Below are 24,686 nucleotides of genomic sequence, written 5' to 3'. Positions count from 1 at the left end.
GCTACAATGGCAGGTTATTAAGATCTAAGTGAGTTTGAACGTGGTGGTATAGTCAGCGCACGAATGACAGATAGTACAGAGCATCTCCGAGGTAGCGATGAAGTGGGGATTTTCCCGTACGAGCATTTCACGAGTGTACCGTGAGTATCAGGAATCCGGTAAAACATCAAATGTCTGACATCGCTGCGGCTGGAAAAGGATCCTGCAAGAACGGGACCAACGACGACTGAGGAGAATCGTTCAACGTGACACAAGTCCAATCCTTCCGCAAATTGCTGCCGATATCAATGCTGGGCCATCAACAAGTGTGAGCGTGCGAACCATTCAACCAAAGATCATCGGTATGGGCTTTCGGAGCCGAAGGCACACTTGTGTACCCTTGATGACTGCTCGACACAAAAATTTACGCCTTTTGGGCCAGTCAACACCGACAATGCACTGTCGATGGCCGAGCGGGATTAGCCGAGCGTTCTGAGGCGCTGCAGTCATGGACTGTGCGACTGGTCCCGGCGGAGGTTCGAGTCCTCCCTCGGGCATGGGTGTGTGTGTTTGTCCTTAGGATAATTTAGGTTAAATAGTGTGTAAGCTTAGGGACTGATGACCTTAGCAGTTAAGTCTTATAAGATTTCACGCACATTTGATTTGAACTCTTGATGACTGGGAACATGATGCCTGGTCGGACGAGTCTCTTTGCAAATTGTATGGAGCCGATGCACTTGTACGGGTATGAAGATAGCCCCATGAATCTGTGGACACTGCGTGTCAGCAGGGGAGTATTCAAGCTGGTGGAGGCTCTGCAATGGTGTGGGGCGCGTGCAGTTGGAGTGTTATGGGACCTCTGATACGACTAGATACGACTCTGACAGTTGACACGGACGCAAGCGTCCTGTATGATCACCTGCATCCACTCGTGTCCACTGTGCATTCCGACAGACTTGGGCAATTCCAGCGGGACGATGCGATACCCCACAAGTCTAGAATTGCTACACAGATACGTCTAGATACGACTCTGACAGGTGACACATACATTAGCATCCTGTCTGATCACCTGCAACCATTCATGTCCATTGTGCATTCTGAAGGATTTAGGCAATTCCAGCAGGACAATGCGACATTCCACACGTCCATAATTACTACAGAGTGGCACCAGGAGCACTCTCCTGAGTTTAAACCCTTACGCTGGCCACAAATTTCTCAGACATGAACATTATTGAGGATATCGGGGATGCCTTGCAAGGTGCCGTTCAGAAGAGGTCTCTATCCTCTCGTACTCTTACCGATTTATGGACGGCCCTGGAGGATTCATGTTGTCAGTTCCCTGCAGTATTTCTTCAGGCATTAGTCAAGACCGTCCCACGTCATGTTGGGGCACTTCAACGTGCTCGCGGGGGCCCTACACGATATTAGGCAGATGTACCAGTTTCTTTGGCCCTTCAGTGCATATTCAAGCACACTTTTCTTGCAATATTTCCATATTTTTGTACGTCCCAGCCAGTAAGTGTGGATGGGATTGCCCGGCGCGGTCCGGCGTGACGGGAGGCTGCGGAGAGGCAGTGCGTGCGTGGTCCAAGGCCGCCGCGTGAAGACGACGGACGGACGGGTTCGTGTGTGGGACGCGGCTGGCCGGCCGGCAATCAGGGCCGGCGAGGCTGCGGCCTGCGCGCCGGTGCAGTGGTCCGCCGCCACTGCTCGCCGCCACACGCCGCCGCCGGCCGCCGCCTCCGCGCCTCCTGCCACCCTCACAGGTAACGCAGCAGAGCGCGTGCGTGGCAACGAAGCGGATGCACTGTCCGCAGTTTCCTGTTTATCTGTACCCGCGGATTAACGTTGTTGCTGAGTATTTACAAGCGACCGCCCCGAGAAAACTTGCATCTATTATGGGAATAGGACATTTCTGAGTGCGGTTTTAAAATAAGTTATCTATTATCTGCACATCTATATATTTACATGTATGTGTGTGTGTGTGTGTATGTGTGTGTGTGTGTGTGTGTGTGTGTTGACTCTTGATGACTGTGTGTACGATCCACGTCTCTTCCTAAACCACTAAATCTGTTTCAACCAAACTTGTTACACATCTCACTTGCTATTCGCAATTGATTACTGTGACAGTAAGATACTCGTAGCACCACCATGGACCAGGGTGGGGGTGGGAAGGGAAGGCACAAAAGCATAAATCAGGAACGCCAGGGCAGCTTCAACCAAATTTGGTGTATACATGACATCAATTGTCTAACTTTTTGGATAAAAATACTTTGGGGGTAGTATGACCCGAAGCAGCACTATGTTCTATAACGATCGATATCACTATCGAATTCATAGGTTTCAGGGTGGCATGTCTCGTTTGTGGCAGTTCCGATTACGCTACACTCCTAGTAGTAGGGTAGGGATCGAGGACGGGGTCTAGTGATAGAGTAGCGATGAAAAGACAGTTACATATCAGCATATATCTGCAACGCTGAAAGCAGTTTCTACCAAACTCGGCACACGCATTAGTTACTATCGACACTAACAATATATTTGTAAAACCGTTGTCTCTGTCTGTTTGAACAAACTAGTCTCCAAAGCTGCTAGACGAAATTTCATGTGTTTTCGCAGGTAATTTGAGTATAATTTCGGACATCTTGAGGGTTTAGCTCATCAAAATCAGGTCTCGGAAAAAAGATATTCATACGTGTTATAAAAATATACATATGTATGAATGTATGTTTGTATATTCCTCATCTCCTCCGAAACCACTGGACCAATTTCAACCAAAATAGGTACACTAATCACTTACTGTCAGGAAAGAATCGTTGTAGCGGTAAGAACCACATACCCCTTCAAGGAGTAAGACTGAGCGTGGGCCGGCCGCGGTGGTCTAGCGGTTCAGGCGCTCAGTCCGGAACCGCGCGACTGCTTCGGCCGCAGGTTCGAATCCTGCCTCGGGCATGGATGTGTGTGATGTCCTTAGGTTAGTTAGGTTTAAGTAGTTCTAAGTTCTAGGGGACTGATGATCACAGATGTTAAGTCCCATAGTGCTCATTGAACCATTTGAACTGAGCATGGAAAAGAGTGTGGAGCACGACGCGCGAACACCCAGATTTTATTCATCCAGTATTTTGAGACCGAGAGCACTTAGTGACTTGGTCGGCCGCGGTGGCCGAGCGGTTCTAGGCACTTCAGTCCGGAACCGCGCGACTGCTACGGTGGCAGGTTCGAATCCTGCCTCGGACATGGATGTGTGTGATGTCCTTAGGTTAGTTAGGTTTAAGTAGTTCTGAGTTCTAGGGGACTGATGACCTCAGATGTTAAGACCCGTAGTGCCCAGAGCCATTTAACCACTTTACGATCATAGTTCAGGATATATTGTGTCATCAACACTGGGATGCGTGAAAACTATCGCATCATGCAAGACGTTTAAATTTATTATTACTAACGCACTGAACAGATTTCGATGAAATACGACAAGGGTTTAGCCTGAACCATGAGGAAGAACACAGGCTATTTTAGAAAGTGTGTAGTACAAGATACTTGATTTGAAGTATATTAGTTGAATTAGGGGAAGATGTTTACTCTTTGAAAAATCTATTCACGCTTTGACTAGCAACAAACTTTACACATCATTTCATTCCTTTATGAAAATTTGTCTCGCTTACAACTCCCACAAAATGGTGAAAGGAAAACAGCTTATCACCTACCAGATTGTCGCTGTAAAACTTTCACATAAGGCACGACATTTTACTTCATAACTTATTGACTACTGACTGTAATCGTGACAGATTTTTCAGACAGTGTTCACGTGTAGCATTGAATATACGTGCAAAATTATATCTCTGTACGGCTCATAGTTCAGCAGATAAGACGTTCTAAACATTGAGATGCGCGAAAAACGGCCGCATCGAGCATGACGTTTGAGTTTATTACTTCTTCGAGACTTACTCTATTCGCAACACAATTAGCACACCGTATCCACATATGCCACTGCATGTACTTATAAACGGCACACAGAAAGGGGATAGGAGGAGGTGGATATCGAGAAGAAAGAGGAGAAGACGGACAGAGAGAGGCAAGGAGGAGTTGGACAGAGAGAGGGGCGAGTAGTAGACGGACTGAGAGAGGAGAAGGAGGACAAGGACAGAGAATTGGGGGTGGATGAGGTGGACAGAGAAACGGAGAAGAAGGAGATATTCAAAGGTGGGGCAGAGGAGATGGCAGAAAGAGGGGGAGGGATGTGTCTGACCATAAGAATTGAAATAAATACGTAATCTGGCAGTATCTGGTTCTGTGCTGGTCTGGAATAAATAACTGTACTGTAAGACACCGCTAGCACGCCTATGGCTGAGGGTGGGGATGGAAAAGGATGACGTAAAAGCATAAAGCAGGACTGCCTGGAAAAATTCCAACCAAACGTATAAAAACACGTTTAGAGTGGTACGCCACTGCAACCTCTAGCTGTGGGGAAAGGATGAGAAGGGAAGAAGTGTAAAAATATTGGAAAACAATCTGTTGGTTCTTTTTTCCTGTATTTATTCGACTTCTTATACTTTAACTATATGAAGCGCCATCCGTCTCCTGTTATTCAGTACATCAACAAGGTCACTAGAATGAGCACTGAAGACAGCAAATAATTTTTGTCGACGTGTTTTGCAGTCAAAGATCATGCCACACGGCTGAATACCGCTATTACGTTTGACGCTGTATCTGTATTCTCTTAACGTAAAACAACGGAAAATAAGATAGTTACCAACGGCAGTTCTTTCTCTCGAAACGACATTCAGAGTTTTTGTCTCAGCTGAGATTTGATAATAACGGGATAAGAACTTTAACGGATGGGAATGGATGATAACTGCAAGAGGATCAAAGGACTTGTAGTCTTACTTCTGGAACCTTCTTGGCGTTCCCATTTAGTGTTTACGAAATCCAAGAAGACGAAATCGCTTGGGGGTAGTGGTATTTGAAGTAAGGTCACCATAGTGACAGGTCAAACTTTCATGGTCGGCTACCTCTCTCGGTGTGTTCCAAGCCTGGAATTTGAGCGGGTGTTAACTCATGAAGTATAGAGGAATCACGATAATCTTATACCCTCTTACTCATGAGGTTTCCATTACCCTGTCACGTCATTTCTCTTACTTTTCCCCCACCAGACCTATCCTTTTTTGTACAAAAGTTAGCAGTTCTCTGTAAATTTCACAACATGTACACGAGCTCGCGCATTTTCCCTCTCCTAGCCCCCTCCCCCTCCGTCCTCTCCCCACACAGAGGGCTGGTAGGGAGAGAGAAAAAGAGAGAATGGAGTGAAAGGAAGAAGTGAAGGAGGATGAGATGGAGGGGAACAGAAGATGGATGAGCGCCGCGGAAGCAACGAGAAGCATTTATTAGTAAGAAGCTACGGAACTTATTAAACATTTTCTTTATACACTCAATTGCGCCGCAATCCGCGGACACAGCCGCGCGGGGTTGCCGCGCGGTCTTGCGCGCCTTGCCACGTTTCGCGTGACTCCCCCAGTCGGAGGTTCGAGTCCTCCATCGGGCATGGGTGTGTGTGTTGTCCTTAGCGTAAGTTAAGTTAGATTAAGTAGTGTGTAAGCTTAGGGACCGATAACCTCAGCAGTTTGGTCCCATAGGAACTTACCACCACGCGGACACATCGTACACGTAGGCCATTGTTTGTTAGATGGAAATTGACGCGCGGAATTCTCACAGGCTGCAGAACCGTCGCACGACGGGTCCACACAAAGGTTGTTTTCGTTCGCATTTGGAGAGGTGGGCCATTGGTTGAGAGACCTTACTTGCATTCGGGACTATGACCGTTCAAACCTCCCAGATCTAGGTTTCCCCAAATTGCTGTAGGTAAACAGTGAGATGGACACGGCCGATTTTCAACACCCTTTGCAACTCGACGTTCAACTTCGTTTATAATAACCTCGTCATCGATGGAACGCGAAACACTAAGCTCCTTTATCTTACATTCGCGCTGGTTTTCGCGCTATGTTTAGCTGGCACCTTGCACGAACAACATACAAATCATTTTCCTGACTTTCAGTATGTGACAAGAAGCGTATAGAAAACGGATTAATTGACAACAAGCGTATAGAAAACGGATTAACTGTCGAGGAAGTGCGTAAATACTCAGATAAGACCAAGAGAAAAATTGCGAATCCTTGGTAGTGGTGTCAGCTGCCATTCTAAGAAAGAAATGGGACAGAATAATTGAAAAACAGAAATTCGGTACGTCCTTTCGCTGCTCTCTCGCGTTATATGGAATCAATACAATATATTTAAATCATGTCGTAGTTTTCGCCGCCTTTAAACAAATGTTTTTGTTGTCCACTTCAATCTGTAGACTGGTTTGATGCAGCTCTCCAAGTTACTCTATCCTGTGCGGGCCTCTTCGTCTCCGAATAACTACTGCAACCTACATCCTTCTTAATCTTCTTGCTATATTCATCTCTTGGTCTCCCTCCGCTGTTTTTACCCCCCAAACTTCCCTCCAGTACAAAATTAGTGGTTGCTTTGTGTGTCAGGATGTGTCCTTTCAACCAGTCCCTTCTTTTAGTCCAGTTGGATTCCTTTTTTTTTCGTTTTGGTCCTTAATTCAATTCTGTAACTCCTGATTTGCTATATTTGTTATTTGATCTGCCCATCTAATCTGCAGCATGCTTCTGTAGAACCACCCATCAAAATCTTCTATTTTCTACTTGTCTGAATTGCCTGTCGCCCTCGTTTCGCTGCCACGCAAGGCTACACTCCAGACAACTACCTCAGAAAAGGCATCCTAACATTTAAATTTACACTCGACGTTAACAAATTTCTCTTTTTCAGAAATGCTTTTCCTGCTGCTACCAGTCTGTGTTTATTTTTCTCTCTATTTTGGCCATTGTCTGTCGGTTTGCAGTCCAAACATCAAAACGCGTCGATTCTTTCCGGTCCACAATCCAATTCTGTCAGCATCACCTGATTTCACAAAATCTTCACCTGTTTCTTGCAGCGTAAGATAGCAGTGTGAGCTTGACATTTCGACGATAGGTATCGCCGGCCCATAAACCGCACAACAACAGCCCCACAACAGTTGAACAGCGGCCTGGTCGGTTCTTTACGCAGATGGAAAGCCGAGACGGGCGACCACCGCTGCCCCACGCGGTGCACACTGCTTCCTCTTACGTCTTATTACTTCAAAGCCTCTTGTGAAGCTACGTCAAAGACAAAAACCTTATCTCGATTATCATGATTCGTCGTCACTCTCATCTCGATTTCCTCCTCAATAATGCTATTTCAGAAAGCATTCGGTGAGCAGATGACAGAGGTCTTTCCCAAATCTTTTCTAGACTCCAGGTGTACGAAGTCCGGGGTTATCTTTCACTTTTCCCAGAAGGTTCCTAATTTTTGCAGACGGTAGGAGTATGAGCTCGGTACCTTCCTTAGATAGGGCTCGGCAGATTCTTGCAGAAGCTGCTCCCACGTCTGGGAGGAATATGATCATCATTGCCTTCTGGTTCTTTGCTCTTATTGTTGCGCCTCTTTGCAAGCAAAGGCTGAGATACATATAAGAAAGGGATCAAGCCCATATTTCAGCAGTAATAATAATAATAATAAATCTCGAGTGACTAGGGCCTCCCGTCGGGTAGATAGTTCGCCGGGTGCAAGTCTTTCAATGTGACGCCTTGCGCGTCGATGAAAGGATAATGATTAGGACAACACAACACCCAGTCCCTGAGCGGGGAAAATCAGCGACCCAGCCGGGAACCGAACCCGGGCCCTCAGGATTGACATTCTGTCGCGCTGACCATTCAGCTACCGGGGGCGGACGTTTCAGTAGTTATAATTATATTTCCCTTCTTGAAATTATTCAATTTTGTGTACTGGCTTACCGAGTTTAATTGACTATGATAACAAAAATGAAATTTATGTTTAACTGCTTTGCTACACACTAGTACATATTTTGGTTGTCAGTAAGACATAAAATTAATTAATTATGTAAAAATGATGTAAATGAATATTTCCACAAGTTCTGCTGCTCACTGTCGTTAAACGAATGGCTGGAGGGAAGGCGACCTTTTTGATGAACACTATTGAGAAAATTTAGAGAACCAGCACTCGAGGCTGACTGCAGAACGATTCCACAACCGGCAACATACATTTCGCTTAAGGACAGTGAAGATAAGTGGGATGAGGGTTCGTACGGAGGGATGTAGAGAGTCGTTTTTCCCTTGCTGAGTTTGCTATTAGAACAGGAAAGGAAATGACCAGTATTGGTACAGGGTACCCTCCTCCGCACAGCACGCAGTGACTTGCGGAATGTAGATATAGATGTAGATGTAGGTGTAGATGTGAGTGTGGATGTAGATGTAGATGGTATCAGTGCATTACTCTGGTTAGACTAGCGAGATAGTAAAAGAATAAATATTTAGCTCTGCACAACTTTGGTGATACTATGTCCAGTCTCTGTATCATCAGTGCTCAGTCAGCTTCGAAAATCTTTACATTTGACGGAGTGAATCCAAACTTTGCAACCCATCGATTTCAACGAACAGCTAGAGGCCAATCCGATGTAAATTGTATTAGCGTGTTTGGGTCACTTCCCTTATGTTTTCAAAAAAATCTGTGACATCGGTCACCCACAAATTCTACGATTTCACGGAACTTACTATGTTCCGGGTCTGATATGCATAATAAAATTTTTGAAGCTTCCAATAATCTTACGATTATGTCTGATGTGAAACGAATCCTGCGTCATAACGCTTAGTATAAAGAGGGGCGTTCAATAAGTAACGTAACATTCTTTTTGTGAAAGCAGGTTGGCTTTTTTCAGGATCGCAATACACCAAATTATTCCTCACTCTTTTGGCAATAAAACCCTATTTTTCAACACAATCCCCTTTCAGTGCGACGGCATTACGCCGCGTTACTGTGAGAACCTGCATGTCCACATGGTACCACTCTACTCATCGACATCGTAACCAAAGTCTTTCTGCATCAGTAACCCCATCATCCACGTACTGCTTTCGCGAAGTGAATACTGCATTTGGCCAAACATATGGGAGTCGGAAGGTGCGAGATCCGGGCTGAAGAGCGGATGAGTAAGATCAGTCCAATGAAGTTTTGTGAGTTCCTCTCGGTTGAGCAGACTTGTGAGAGGCCTTACGTTGTCATGGAAAAGGAGAAGTTCGTTTACATTTTTGTGGCGAGTAACATGCTACAGTCGGTTCTTTAGTATACTGAGGGTAGCACAATACACTTCAGAGTTGATCATTGCACCGTGAGGGAGGCAATCAAACAGAATAACCCATTCGGAGTCCCAGAAGAACCTCATCATGACTTTGCCGCCTGAGGGTGGGGCTTTCAAGTTTTCCTTCGGAGAGGTGGTGTGCTGCCACCCCATGGATTGCCGTTTTGTTTCAGGTTCTAAGTGATGAAACTATGTTTCATCGCCTATCACAATGTTCGACAAATAATTGTCACGATCAGTCGTTGCTCTTTATGGCTTTCTGTTAGGCGGCGAGGAACCCAGCGATCACACACCTTTGAGCACTTCATCTGGTGGACGACAGTGTCAGCACTACCAACAGAGACTTCGAGTTGAGCAAGCGAGGTGTTTGTGAAACATCGATCACCTCGAATGAATGTGTGCGAACGTTCCAACATTGTAGGATTCACAGCTATGTATGGCAGGCCAGCACGCTGTATATCGGACAGGTTTTCGCGAGGTTGTTGCAATGATGACAGACACCTCGCCCAACGACTCACCGTGCTTTTATTCACTGCTCAGTATCCGTACACATTCTGCGAGCACCTATGGATATCTGTGATGCTAAACAGAATGCCCAACAGAATGACAGCTCTCTGCTCGGAACCTACATCCGTTACACACGACACCCCCGGAACTTCCTGAAACTATAGGGGCTGATGCGCGAATATTCCACGGTGTTCCTCAACAGATTTCGCATTTTTTCAACAGAAACTGGCCAATAAAAAATGTGTTGCATTATTTTTTATTGAACACCTCTCGTGAATTTCTTCGAAAGCGGGAGCGTAGCGATATTAAGCTCACAGGTGATGCTTTTGAGTGACACCCGACTAGTATGCCAAATTACGTTGATATGGGTGGGTCGCAGGATTTCGGGTACCTTTGTGATTTTTCCTGCTACATGCAGCCTCTCTCGTCTTCACTGAGTGTAGATTGACTGAGGCATGTGCACGTAATGCAAGATGCACAGGGACGAATAAATTTGGAGGCATAACTTGCCAGAACAATTGTACTGTCAGTGAAAATGATGGCGTAGCTGAGTGAGTAGTGGGACAGTCTGGCGTTTGTCCAAGTAAGTAGAGAAAACTGCGTGACTGAAGTACGGAAAACTGTCAAGTCAACCATCAACCGCGAACGGCCAATCTCGGCTATCGTGTGGAGTTGTAATATGGAGTGGACGTCTCGGCGCTCGAGTCAGTCCGGCGCGGCCCTGCGGTGCCTGGGCTGGTGTAATTTACCGCCATCCATCACGGGCGCGTCAGCGGCCCGCGTGGAGAATGCCGTATTTACAGCTGCGATCCGAGCTGCCGATACCGCTCCGCGCCAGAACCCACGCCCTCGCCACAGAAACAGCTGTCTTCCTCGTATGCAGCAGTTAGGCAGCAGCGGGGAGCGGGGAGAGAGATCGAAAAGCCGTCATTTGGGCCACTACAGGCGCTGCAGGTTCGTGCCGTACTCGCCTTAGTTCAGAGGTACACGGGAGCTAATACAACGTCCCTTCTACAGATGAATACAGGGAAGTATGTACTAGTTCCACAAACTTACTGTCCGAGAATGTCTATATTTTCCTTCCATCGAAATCACAACATTTGGGCGAATGCGTAAACAGTAGATGCCACGGTACCTGACAGTATACAGGACGAATCTTATTAATGTATAAAAATCCGTGAAGCGACATAGATAACGAAGAGACAAGCAATTTGAGGCCGCTGTTGTCGGAAAACAACCCAAAAGTGGTTGGCGAATGTTGAACATGTGACGTCACCAGATGACTTACCTTGCTGCACGTGCATTGGTTGGGCCTGTCGATCCTACCCTTGCAGGAAGGCGACAGTGCTACACATCCCTCCGCTAGGCAACTATGTTTTCGTTCTTCCGTTATTCGATGTGATACGGTAGTGCTCGCAAATAAAAACAAAGTAGAAATTATTTTATACGTTACATCTTACCTGATAATTAAGATTGATTTCAGAACACAGAATGTCTGACCACTGTGTTTCCTTCCCTCAATACATATTTGTCTTCAGTATTTACTTATGTGCCAACGGCCTTGCCGCAGTGGTAACACCGGTTCCCGTCAGATCACCAAATTTATGCGCTGTCGGGCTGGGTGACCATCCGGTCTGCCGAGCGCTGTTGGCAAGCGGGGTGCACTCAGTCCTTGCGAGGCAAACTGAGGAGCTACTTGAGTGAGAAGTAGCGGCTCCGGTCTCGGAAACTGACATACGGCCAGGAGAGCGGTGTACTGACCACATGCCCCTCCATATCCGCATCCAGTGACGCCTGTCGGCTGAGGATGACGGCGGCCAGTCGGTACCGTTGGGCCTTCATGGCCTGTTCGGGAGGAGTTTAGTTTAGTTTTATTTACTTATGTACAGGGACCCTGTTCCAAGCATTCGACGATCCACAGTAGCGAACGAAGCGTTAGAAGTTAAAACACATTGTGGAAAACGTTCTGCGTAAATACGACTTGCTGCAAGCGCATTGGAATTGGCAGCACCGTAACATAGATGTATGTCTGCAAGCTCGTTAACTGTAAAACTATTCATGGTAGTCTTGTATTGCTACGAGCACTACCGTATCACATCGGATAATGTAGTGCTGAGCAATGTATAGCACTGCCTCCTACCGGCGAGAGTAGAGTCGACAAGCCGCCGCTATACGCGCAGCTGGGTGCGTCACCTCGTGACGTCACGTGTTCAACATTTGTAATCCACTTTTGGGTATTTCCCGACAGTTTCAGCGCCGTGTCTCTTATGTTGAATTTTGTGTCTCAGCGTCATCTACATAACAAGGGGTTTTTTAAACGTTAATAATAATCAGCCCGTATATCAGAAAATTGTGCGTTAAGGCTCCATAAATGGTTGTGGATTTTGATTTCTGAGCTTTTCCCAGTGTCATTAGTAGAAGATACGTTCCCGTATGTCCAATCGCGTAGAACGATTTCCTTTTTGTACAGAATATTTCCACAGCTGTCGTAGAGATTTTCAACCGCTGCTTCGCCCAATGATCTGTACTCACTATCTGAACTCGAACTAGACAGATAAATTTCGTCATCTGGGGCGACGATTTTATTTTTGTGGAGTCTGATTTGTGTTGTAACATGTCAACGACAGGGAAGCACAAGCAAACTGGAGTCGTATAAGAGCAAGTAGACGGAGGCGGCCCTGACAAATAGACAATGTCACTGCGGACATCTTCATGAAGACCGTTCTAGGTGTTACTCCAATATACGCCATCCAAGCTTAGTTGTCATGTACATTGGAGGTAATAGTGCAGAGGAGACGGTCGAAGGGTTTGAAAAATCTTGAACTAAACATAACATGGAATTCTGTAGCTATCACAGAGAGTGAACAATCTTCATTATGCAGAAATGTTATTTGAGGGGAACATTTTCGGCAAATTTGTACGTTTCTTTCAGCATGGTAAAAGCTCGTGTCACGCAACTGCAACGGAAGTTATTGTCAAAGAATTCGTTTGGCAAGACGAATAGTCTGAGTTGTCCAATCGGATGAATGGGCACGACTAAACCAAATATTGCAGAGCGCTACATTGAAGAGCCAAAGAAACTGGTACATCTGCCTAATATTGTGTAGGGTCGCCGTGAGCACGCAGAAGTGCCGCAACACGACGTGGCATTGACTCGACTCATGTCTGAAGTAGTTCTGGAGGAAACTGACACCATAAATCCTACAGGGCAGCCCATAAACCCGTAAGAGTACAAGGGATGGAGATCTCTTCTGGACAGCATGTTGCAAGGCATCCCAGATAAGCTCAACAGTGTTCATGTGTATGGAGTTTGGAGGGCGGCGGAAGTGTTTAAAGTCAGAAGAGGGCTCCTGGTGCCACACTGTAGCAATTTTGGACGTTGTGGAGGAAATATGGGGCTCACAAGAGCTGTAGTGCACAGTACCATAAGCTGCGATGACTGCTGTCTGCGCCGCTCGCTGCTGACGAATAAGATAACTCTCATTCTATCTGGATTGACCTTCACCAATCAAACTCTCCCTACGCCTTGATGAATTCAAGGACTCCTATTCGCCCCTACTCTAACTATTGGCGTGGTACACTGCTCAGATAACCAGTCCACCGTGATGCCACTCAAAATTCGCTCACAGGCGTTTAACTATAACTCTGTCCATGTTCACACCGCACAATAAGTGTGGCGGCCAACACAGTGAACAACGCTTAATCGCAAGGACTCAATATAGAGTCGCGCTTCGATTCGCTCTCGACAGAGATGCTCTCCCAGTGAAGTACTGAGGAGAGACTTGTTCCTCGCTCTTTGAGTACACGTACGAGCGCGCACGCTCTCGTTACGTTTTCTCGCTCCAAGAGCGACGACGGAATGGCCCCTCTCCACGCCAGACATGAAGGGGTATATCTTTTGGTCTCTTCCACTACTCCTTCAGCTCAAGGCGTTAGAAATATTGTCTGCCAATCAGCGTTGCATTTCTAAAACGGGAGAATGACGTTTCGTTTAAGACGACCAATCCAGAAATTTGTAGTATCGACGTTTGCTGTCTCCCTGTGAAAATCTCTGAAACTGCATGCTATGTGGAAAGAATGCGTAGGCTGGCCGCTCCCCCACAATGTAGTGGAATTTGGTTCAAATGGCTCTGAGCACTATGGGACTTAACATCTTAGGTCATCAGTCCCCTAGAACTTAGAACTACTTAAACCTAACTAACCTAAGGACATCACACACATCCATGCTCGAGGCAGGATTCGAACCTGCGACCTTAGTGGTCGCGCGGTTCCAGACGGAAGCGCCTAGAACCGCTCGGCCAACAGCGGAATTTGCTTTTAAGCCGAACACGGGGCCGTCCTTTCACTCGGACAAACGCTGTCTGCTCTACGGGCGGTCACTGGTCGACGTAGATGGGTTGGGACCAGCTTCCTGGCGTGCGGTTGCCTCTCTTGAACTAAAAGCCTCTGCGATCGTCGTGTCTGGAATGTATGTGTGTACGCCAGCCTCGAGTATTTCAACCACGGTGCGCATACTTGTTATTTGCATATCGTTTACATGAATTCATACAACACTGACTTTATCTTATCGAGGTTGGGTTCGAATGAAGCGTCTTGATGTGCGGAATATGATTGCGAGGGCGGAATATGTAAGCAATGAAGGTCAGGAGACCACGACGTCTTACACCTGACATAACTGAACATTTAATAACAACACAAGAGATTATAGATGCAAAATTTAACCTTGGCACCGATGGTTGAGCATGATAAAAGCACAGTTATGAGAATGTTTCATGGATACGACCATTGACTGAAAGAGTGATTAATTAATTACAAAAAGGACATAGAAAAATAGGTACGAACGCCAATGCATAATGAAAGCAACTAGCTGGCTCCGAGACGTTAAAACAACGTGCAATTGACTCCTGCAGGGAGTTAACTCATCAGTGTTTGCAGTGCCGGCCCATTCTTACCAAACTTGTATGGCGTAAATGTGCTAGGCAGTGGCAGTAGCCGCTGGAGATTCTGTGTTTAGCTTGCCCTTGTACCAAGAGCTAAAGTGAGGACAGTCTTCTTTGTGCCAGCTAGGCTGGAGTCATCGTCTTTCCTCTGTTGTCCATAATTACGCTCTGAAACTTGACTGTCTCTGTCAGAGGAGGAATCTCGTCAGCCAATGCTAGTTTGCATTGCGAGTTCAGTCCAGTAAACATTTAGTAACAATGTTAAACAATCCATTCTTGCGTATTTCGTTGTTATTAAACAATAGCGCTGTAGCGTGGGTAGGAAGCCATGAGACTTCTCCCACTCCATGATACGATACTGAAGCAGACCCACTGAAAGGCACGCGTCTAGGCATGCACGAGACAGTGCGTATTCTATGGGCAATAACATTATGAATCAATAGGAATACGTCTTTCTAAAAGTTTAAAGGGAAAGTTCTTCCACAGCATGGTTGCTGAGTTAGTGGCGTTTCTCACACTTGCCTCTGGAAAGCAACACCTGGTTAGAACTTTATCTTTCTAAAAGGATTCTTCGAAGAATGCTGAAGGCTTTGCATTCGTCAGTGCCTTAACATTAGAAAAGAGAAAAGGAAAGAAACCAATATCCTGGACAGTCACTGGTGATACTGAATACTGTATGCAATTATGAAGCAGCGTAAGAGAACGGCTACAATGATCAAGAGAATGAGCACGTAATATCCTGAAATATACACATCAAAAAAAGTTTTGCATCACCTCGGTTGCGAGAGTTCCGGAACCTGTACAGAAAATTGGATTATAGATCAACATAAACATAATTTCCGCCCTTTTTATTGTTCATGAAAGCCACACATTGCATGTTGTACCACCATACAGCGGCACCTTCAGAGGTGGTGGTCCAGATTGCTGTACACACCGGTACCTCTAATACCCAGTAGCACTCTTGCATTGATCCATACCTGCATTCGTCGTAGCATACTATCCACACGTTCATCAAGGCGCTGTTGGTCCAGATTGTCCCACTCATCAACGGCGATTCGGCGTAGATCCCTCAGAGTGGTTGGCGGGTCACGTCGTCCATAAACAGACCTTTGAAATCCATCCCAGGCATGTCCGATAGGGTTAATGTCTGGAGAACATGCTGGCCACTGTAGTCGAGCGATGTCGTTATCCTGAAGGAAGTCATTCACAAGATTTTCGCGATGGGGGCGCAAATTGTAGACCATGAAGACGAATACCTTTCATATATGCTGCCGATATGGTTGCACCATCGGTCGGAGGATGGCATTCACGTATCGTACAGTCGTTACGGCGCCTTCCATGACCACCAGCGGCGTACGTCAGCCCCACATAATGCCACCCCAAAATATCAGGGAACCTCCACCTTGCTGGACTCGCTGGACAGTGTCTTAAGGCGTTCAGCCTGACCGGGTTGCCTCCAAACACATCTCCGAAGATTGAAGAGAGCATGATGCCAGTCCTGAGCGGTTCATTCGGCATGTCGTTGGGCCCATCGGTACCGCAATGCATGGTCTTGTGGTTGCAAAGATGGATCTCCCATGGGCATCGGGAGTGAATTTGCGCATCGTGTAGCATATTGCGTACTGTTTGAGTCGTAACACGACGGCCTGTGGCTGCACTAAAATCATTATTCAACATAGCGGCGTTGCTTTCAGGGTTTCTCCGAGCCATAATCCGTAGGTAGCGGTCATCCATTGCAGTAGCAGCCCTTGGGCGAGGCATGTCATCGACAGTTCCTGTCTCTCTGTATCTCCTCCATGTCCGGACTACGTCGCTTTGGTTCACTCCGAGACGCCTGGACACTTCCCTTGTTGATACCCCTTCCTGGCACAAAGTAACAATGAGGACGCGATCGAGTCGCAGTATTGGCCGTCTAGGCATGGTTGAACTACAGACAAGACGAGCCGTGTACCTCCTCACTGGTGGAATGACTGGAACTGATCGGCTGTCGGACTACTTCTGCCTAATAGGCGCTGCTCATGCATGGTTGTTTACATCTGTGGGCGTGTTTAGTGACATGTCTTAATAATCAAAGGGACGGTGTTTTTGATACCATATCCACAGTCAACGTCTATCTTCAGGAGTTCAGGGAACCTTGGTGACGCAAAATTTGTTTGATGTGTGGATATTTTGTGACACTTCTAGAGAAAAGATGATGCAGCCACAGGAAGTCGTGTTACGACTCAAACTGTAGGCAATAGACTGCATGATGCGCAAATTCACTACCGATGTCCATGGGAGGTCCATCTTTGCAACCACGAGACCATGCATTGCGGTACAGATGGGCCCAACGACATGCTACCATGACATTAGCAGCACCAGATGTGTGCTCTAGAACTATACCACATGATAACAAGGTCTTAAACAACCGCTTACGTTAGAGATAAAAGACCTCAGGGAAAGACAACTGACTCCATGTCTTAGGAACTGTGCCCCTTTTGTTATAATAAGTAAATAAATACCATCCTTATCACAACTTATTATTTACCGACTATCGGTTTCAGTCTGTGTTTCACACAAGTGTTGTCAAACAGCACTTAGCGGCTCCAGAGTTCAACACAATCTGCAATGCAGATCAAAACCGATGGTCAGTAAATAAAAAAGTTGGGATCCAAACGGTGTCTGTTTGTGTATTATCTGAGAAAAATTAACAGACCAATCTGGGACCCAACTACTCGCAAACAGTTGGTGTACACGTACTCAATCCAGGAGGGTAATATGGTGGCGACAGGGAGAGCATCCGGCCACACCATGAATTGTCCGTGCCAAATCCGTTAATAATCATGCCGACCCCGCGCCGCACAAGAAAAAGATGAAGACTGTGGGACCCTGCTCCGAGAGAATGGAGAAGACAGTACAGAACTAGAAGAATTATACAAGGAGTGTAGCATGTTGAAATGACGAAAACCGAAATGTTCCTGTGGGCTGGACCCATTATGAGAATAGAAGAAACAAGATGCCCCAAAACAGCAATGGACTGGATCCTATCAGTCAGCAGACCAGTGGGAAGACTTAGGAGACGGATGGATGGGAAAGACAAGAGTTGCTGCAACTTGCAGTCTTTGAGAAATGGAGACAGGCAGCGGGAGAAAAAAACAGGCGGAGAGCCCTAACAGTGACGACGTGCAGTCCTCTGAGCCTGATCGTATATCATCTATCTATAATATTTCATAAATACACGTCATTAGTGCGTCTGACGTAGCAGGTATAATGTTGCCGATTTCGATTCTAATAAGTTCGACATTCCCCCATCGGCAGTGAACTGAGAATGCACTTAAATCGAGGCCCTACGTTGAGCACTAAAAATGTAATCAATTCAGTAGCAGTAAAGTAGAAGTGGAATGCAGTGGCTTAAATAGTGCGTCAAAATGTTTTGAATAGGATTTGAAATTACTCCTCGCTGGGCTCCAAAATGTAGTAAGTGGAATCATTAAACAAGAAAACTATGCATAAATCAGAAATACAAAACTGTCGGCGCCACTTTGACTGAGTGTAGACGCGACTCGGTAATTGATCGTGTAGGGGGAGGGGAATTAGCCATTTTATCTCACCACATAATGGAATCGGCAGAGCATGAAAATGTTGGCAGCTGGTCTAATGTTGTCACAACATGTCGCTGTCCAGGTAAGACTGTGTGGCGTCACTTGACCATTGATTGACAGCCAGCAGTTTTCATCTCCATGCACCCACAGCTTTGCATGGCGACAGAGCAGCATAAATAACCTATTTCCTGTTCCTCTCTTCCTTCTTAATAGTTCTCCAGGTAAAACAACCACGAGGCGGTCGATTCAGCGTTATTGTCCCGGCGTTTGAGCGATATTAGGAAATGTAGGTCAAGTGACGGGTAAACAGTCCTGTTTCATGGATCTGAACATTGATTCTAAAGAAAAAGTGTGGAATGAAAGCTAAAAATGTCGCTTAGTGACACTGGACACCGAACTGAATGCAGGCATCAGACCTAGAGACTGAAAACTAAGTATAAAATAGACTGACATCCAATGTCAAATGCACTGTTCGAAAGAACGTGTAAATCACGTAGCATGACCTCATGTGAAATTATTTTAAAATGATCCCCAGAACGAACGTCACAATGACCATCTGAATGCTTCTCTGAATGAGCTCTCAATGACCTCAATACATCTCTCTCAATCCTCACAGAACCATCGTCTCTCTCTAGAAAGCTCCCACAATGATCTCTCCAAAAGAACCCCAAATGATCCGTTGAATGCACCTGTCAGCGAGATACGTTCTTCTTCGCACACTCCTTTCCTTCAAAGCCCGCCAATTATATATATATTTTTAAGTTTTTTTCAGCCGCGGCTGGGCAGTAGAAGCCAGCGCCACCTATCTGCTAATCAAGTAACCCACTTGGCAGTACTGTTGACTTTATATCAGTACACTGTAGACAGACGGGGTTTGCGAGACTGGTCACAGCCGAGACGTATAGAACCGCTAACGCCGAAACACAATGTGACCAGGAATGAAGTAACAGACTGTTATAGTTCCGAACACTTGCTTACTACCGAGAAACACATATGTTGCAAATTTAACCGGGCCTAGCAACCCTTACTGGGGGGAAAGCTAGCTAGGAAAAGCTGACAGGACAAGTATATTACGCCAACAAACCTACTACCTACTCGTCCACCCCCCCCCCCCCCCCCCCCCCCGTTCACCGCCGCCCACTTCCCGCAGCAGAACTGCATCAATAGCGTAGCTGCAAGTATATAAGTAACCGAGTTTACCCTCAAATCATTCAGGCGTACCCCCATTCTGTCTGCTTTTGGATTTCAGAGGAACCATGACTGACACTGGGTAATGAAGATCGGCTAGCTACCTGTCCACTGATTAACTCACAGAGTTCTGGCACGAAGCGCGCCATACCTGTGGCTTGGCGGCTTCGGGGTTTGAGGAAGCTTTACTAACGAGGGGAGCTGGTGTCCGGTCAACTATTGCAATGTGAGGGACTTCGGTCGACGGACTGCAAGCTGTCTACATTCCGGCTGGGGAAGGCGCGCCCCCACAGCTTCCTAGCCACCTACATGTCATCGACAACTCTCCTGGTCTCTCCCTACGGGATGACTGGAGAGTTGTTGTTAGGCATTAGGATATCTCACGACGGCTATTGCAACCAAGCGTGCCACATTGGGATGGGAGACAACGAGTACACGTGGGTATGCGTACACAGTGCAACACCAGAAGCCCGTGCTCAATACCCTGTGGATGTTTGCGTTGCTTAATCGCCAAATAGCTTTGCCTGTTGGGATGGGGGGGGGGGGGGGGTGAGGGGGCGCTTAAAACGCTTCCCACAGGTTCCCCAGCTGTCAGTCAGCCCTTAAACGAGACATCATTTTCAGAGCTTCTGTACGTCGCATCTATTCGTCTTCTATGGCTCTGGGGAAGTCTCACCATAATAAGGTGGGCCTAAGTGGAAACCTTTTGTCAAGCAGTCGGATTGTCAAGTATTACAGTACGGTATTTGCGTTGCGTCTGTTGCAGCTAGCAAGCTTCGGTATTAGCACAAGGAACAGAGATAATGAGTCATATGGAAACGTTATGGAGTCGTTACAGAGTTATTCAGCTGCCCAGTTCCAAACAGTTTGTCCTCTCGCTCATATAGACACCTTTCCATCGCGATGTGCTAGTACTGCTTATTAAGAAATATTAGAGTTTGGCGTTTGACGTCTGACCGATGGCGCAGTCATTAGAGACGCTACACAAGATCGGAATACGGAAGAAAGGGGAACTGGCCATGTCCTTTTGAAAAGAACCATTCCGGCATTTTCGTTTACCGATTGAGGGAAACCACGGAAAAGCTAAGTCTATATGACTGGACGGGGATTTGAATTACTCTTTTTTCGAACGTGATTTTAGTGCCGTAAACAATGTGCGATCATACGCGACTATTGACACTTAAGTGAGCTATCAGAACAAGAAAATCTACAGGCGTTTGTAAAAAAAAAAATTATGTCGTATCTGCTTTGTTGAAGGCAGAGGGTGTGAACGAGTCCCCATTCGATCGCATGGTGGTTCAACGATGCTTTCATTATTAGTGTTGCCTTCCGAGGAAAGTGTACATTGACAAAAAGTCACAATCTAGTCATCATGAACAGTGTCATTGCCATCCCCTCTCTCCTTACTGATCAAATATAAATTCTTCTTCCTCTTCACTTCGTGGATCAGGAATTCTTGGCCTTTCCGGTGTTACAGTTTTCTGCAGCGTTTCCTGGGTCATCCTCGATTTCTTATTTTCCTCAGCGAGTAACCCAACGTTGCCTAGGGAAATCCCCCTTCCCCTCCCACCTGGTAATATAAATTATGAAATTTATATTCCACAGCCTGAGAAATGAATGACTTCTTCCGCGGCAAATGCGAAATTCGCTGGCGACTTCAGGTACCTAGGTACGTGCTGCCAGTGGTGGATGATGATGATGATGATGTTTGGTTTGTGGGGATCTCAACTGCGCTGTCATCAGCGCCCGTACAAAGTCCCAATTTTTACACAGTCCCAATTTTTTGTAACAGTCCGATATAACCACCGTCACGAATGATGATGATGACGATGATAATGAAATGATGAGGGCAACACAAACACCCAGGCCCCAGGCACAGAAAATCCCCAACCCGTCCTGGAATCGAACGGGGGACCCCCTGATCCAGAGGCAACAACGGTAGGCACTAGATCACGAGCTGCAGACGCCAGTGGTGGAGAGTAAGTCTCTCATTTAACTGTAATCTGTGTAGAGTCCTCCGATTGTAGATTGGATCACACCTTAGTGATTAATATTCCACGTGGGCTAATACGAGGGTTATTCGGAAAGTAAGGAAACCACAGTGAAAATCCGATGAAGTTTTGCACATGTGTGTTGTGCAGTGTCTCTAGTATGCCCGTCGAACGCGTTACGTCGTTCTTTTTAGTTCGGAGCACACAGGAAGCACATAAGGATACGAGTACTTAGAGTAATAGTGTCTCCCACCAAGTACGAGGGCCTGGTGAGAAATTTCGCCTGAAGCTATGCAGCCAGCATTACATAACTGTCGTGCGTTTTCTTCTTCAAGACAATTCTCAGCCACATTCTGCAGGGGGAATGAAGATGCCCCTGCATCGTTTTCAATTGGAAATGTTTGATTACCCACAATACAGCAGGTAATTGTCTCCCTCTGAGTTTCATCTCAGCTCACGTGAACCACTGGCTATGAAGACAACATTTTGGCACAGACAACGAGCTGTAGGCCAGCGTAGACAATTGGCGGAAAGCACTGGCGGCTGCCTTCTATAACGAGAGTATTGGAAAGTTGGTACAGCGCTACGACAAACGTCTAAGTCGGACAGGTGACTATGGAGATAAGTGGCTGGAAGTTGTAGCTAACTGTTGCAAATAAAACAGTTTTGATTTTCACTGTGGTTTCCATTTCGCGACCTATCGTTCCTTACTTTCCGAATAGCCCTCGTATAATTCATGATCAGAGTTTTCAAAGGCGATGGCTTATGAAGAAGAACAGCAGTAATGATAATTCAGTAACAGCCAACTTCGCAGTAGCCTCACCTACATGCTGAAAAGTATATCAGTTCATTCTTTGTGTCTTAAGCGCACTGCAGAAGAGTGTTCTTTTCGCTTTTATTTACATCAGTAGCGGTTGGCATTTATTATTCCTTTTTATTAAGTGTCAGGAAGTCATTTCTGAAAGTATTTGTATGGAGTGTAGCCATGTATGGAAGTGAAACATGGACGATAAATAGTTTGGACAAGAAGAGAATAGAAGCTTTTGAAATGTGGTGCTACAGAAGAATACTGAAGATTATATGGGTAGATCACGTAACTAATGAGGAGGTATTGAATAGAATTGGGGAGAACAGGAGTTTGTGGCACAACTTGACTAGAAGAAGGGACCGTTTGGTAGGACATGTTCTGAGGCATCAAGGGATCACAAATTTAGCATTGGAGGGCAGCGTGGTGGGTAAAAATCATAGAGGGAGACCAAGAGATGAATACACTAAGCAGATTCAGAAGGATGTACGTTGCAGTCAGTACTGGGAGATGAAGAAGCTTGCACAGGATAGAGTAGCATGGAGAGCTGCATCATACCAGTCTCAGGACTGAAGACAACAACAACATTCCTTTTTAAATGTTTTGAAGTAGACAGTTTTCTCCATCGTTGCTAGTAGAGGTTGTAGTCGAAAAACTTGGTTGCAGATTCACTGTGTAAACTGCTAAATGCGAAAGAGGTAAAAATGTACTAAAATTGTTGTGAAAAAAACTTGTATGAAATTTTCCAAAGTGAAGTGCAAAGAACGCAGATGCAGCAAAAGAAAAATCAAGCTTATAAAAACCTGAAAATCGCGAAGAATGAAAGGCAAATAAGTTATTTTGACTACAACCTCTGTCAGCAACGAGGAAAAAACTCGAAGACTTCAAAACATGTAAAACCGAGTAATAAACATCAGCCAACAGTGATGATACGTCGTATACAAAACTGAAACAACTGTTGTGTACTACTCTCTTAAATTTCAATTGAAACAAGTAATAGATGATATATATATAAACTGCTGCAGAAACAAGTTACCTAGAAAAACTCCCGCTGTGTGTGTGTGTGTGTGTGTGTGTGTGTGTATGTGTGTGTGTGTGCGTGAGAGAGAGAGAGAGAGAGAGAGAGAGAGAGAGAGACAGGCAGATAGACAGCGAAGAGAGAGAGCGAAGCATTAAGAGAGAGTGAGGTGGGGGAGGGAGGGAGGGAGGGAGAGCAAGGGAGGGAGGGGGACAGAGAGAGAGAGAGGCAGAGAGGGGGAGAGACACAGGGACGTTGGGAGCGAGAGAGTGAGGGGAGGGGGGCAGACAGACAGAGAGCAAAAGAAAGGGGAGGGACACACAGAGGAGAGGGAAAGAGAGATACAGAAAGACGGGCAGATAGAAACTGAGGAAGAGAGACTGAGAAGAAGTGGGGAAGGGATAGAGAACTGAGAGAGCACACCAGGAAAATGACTGAGGGAAAAGCGGTGGAATTTCTAAAGGACATTACTTCAGTGTGAAGAACAAATATAGGTTGCCTGTGTGTTCGAAAAACATCGCGTTCCCATTCGAGAGAAGAAAAGACGAAACGAAATGTGCCGTCAGCAGTGCGGTACTGCTCTGTGCGGTGCAGCGCTTGTTGGCGGCGCCTGGAGGCGTGAGGCCGGAGGCAGGATGGCTGCAGGCCTGCGGCCGGGCTGTGAAAGGCGGACCGCCTCCCTGGGGGCGGCAGGCGCGGCCCGCACAAAGCCGGAGGCCGATAGCGCGCGGCGCACGCCGGTGGCGGTTCCTTTTGTCGGCGTTATCAGATGCCTGCCGCCGCGCAGCGCCATGTATTGGATTTGTAGGCGCCCGTGTCGAACAAATGAGAGCGCGCGAGGCGGAGGAGAGGCAAAACTTAATCAAAGCGCCGTGAAAAGGCCTCCGAGCGCTCGCCGCTCCAGGCAGCCGGCCAACTTCCTCCGCACCCGACTCAGCGTGTTGGCGCCTGGCGCCTCGTCTGCGCAGCTGCAAAGCTGGTGCCGGGTTTATCTCGAGTAAAGAGCCCGCCTGCCTGCAGCTTCCCGCTAGCAATATCACTTCCTAGAACAGCACCCAGCCCTGATCAGGATACTCAACTGTTTGTAATCCCACAACGTACTCTCATCTGTCATGCTCATGGTTTTACTGTTGGACGCCTAAGCGCTTCGACAGAGAACTTTTGAGGAATCGAGAACTATCTCCTTGCACAAAGCCACGCAGAAGGTACTGACCATAATCTGTATCAGATGTCATTGGGGCAATCGCTGTGTACTTTATCTACATCATACTTAACAAGTGGAGGGTAATTCTGGTACCACTAACCAATGCTCCTACCCTATTCCAAATGGCGTATGAGGTGAGGCATGTCGGCAAGCCTCAGTATTGGCTCTAATTTCTCGAATTTTCTCTTCGAAGTCATTGCGTGAGGAGTATGTATGAGGAAGCAATAGGTTGTCCGTCTCTTCATGG

General features: G+C 46.4%; 1 long non-coding RNA gene across 2 annotated transcripts in view; it reads left to right on the top strand.

The window, feature by feature from the left end:
* The first annotated feature begins 1,675 nt into the window (after positions 1-1,675).
* Positions 1,676-24,686, top strand: part of LOC124545364 — a 453,450-nt gene continuing 430,439 nt past the window's right edge. Inside the window, exon 1 of one of the 2 annotated variants that reach the window (XR_006967609.1) lies at positions 1,676-1,745. This is a non-coding gene — a long non-coding RNA (uncharacterized LOC124545364). The remainder of the gene's footprint in view (positions 1,746-24,686) is intronic. The other variant, XR_006967610.1, reaches the window with a different exon arrangement.

This window comes from Schistocerca americana, chromosome 1 (genome assembly GCF_021461395.2).
Source record: "Schistocerca americana isolate TAMUIC-IGC-003095 chromosome 1, iqSchAmer2.1, whole genome shotgun sequence".
NCBI classification, from domain to species: Eukaryota; Metazoa; Arthropoda; class Insecta; order Orthoptera; family Acrididae; genus Schistocerca; species Schistocerca americana.
The sequence above is the reverse complement of the archived record's forward strand: the minus strand, read 5'-3'. Positions and strand labels throughout refer to the sequence as shown.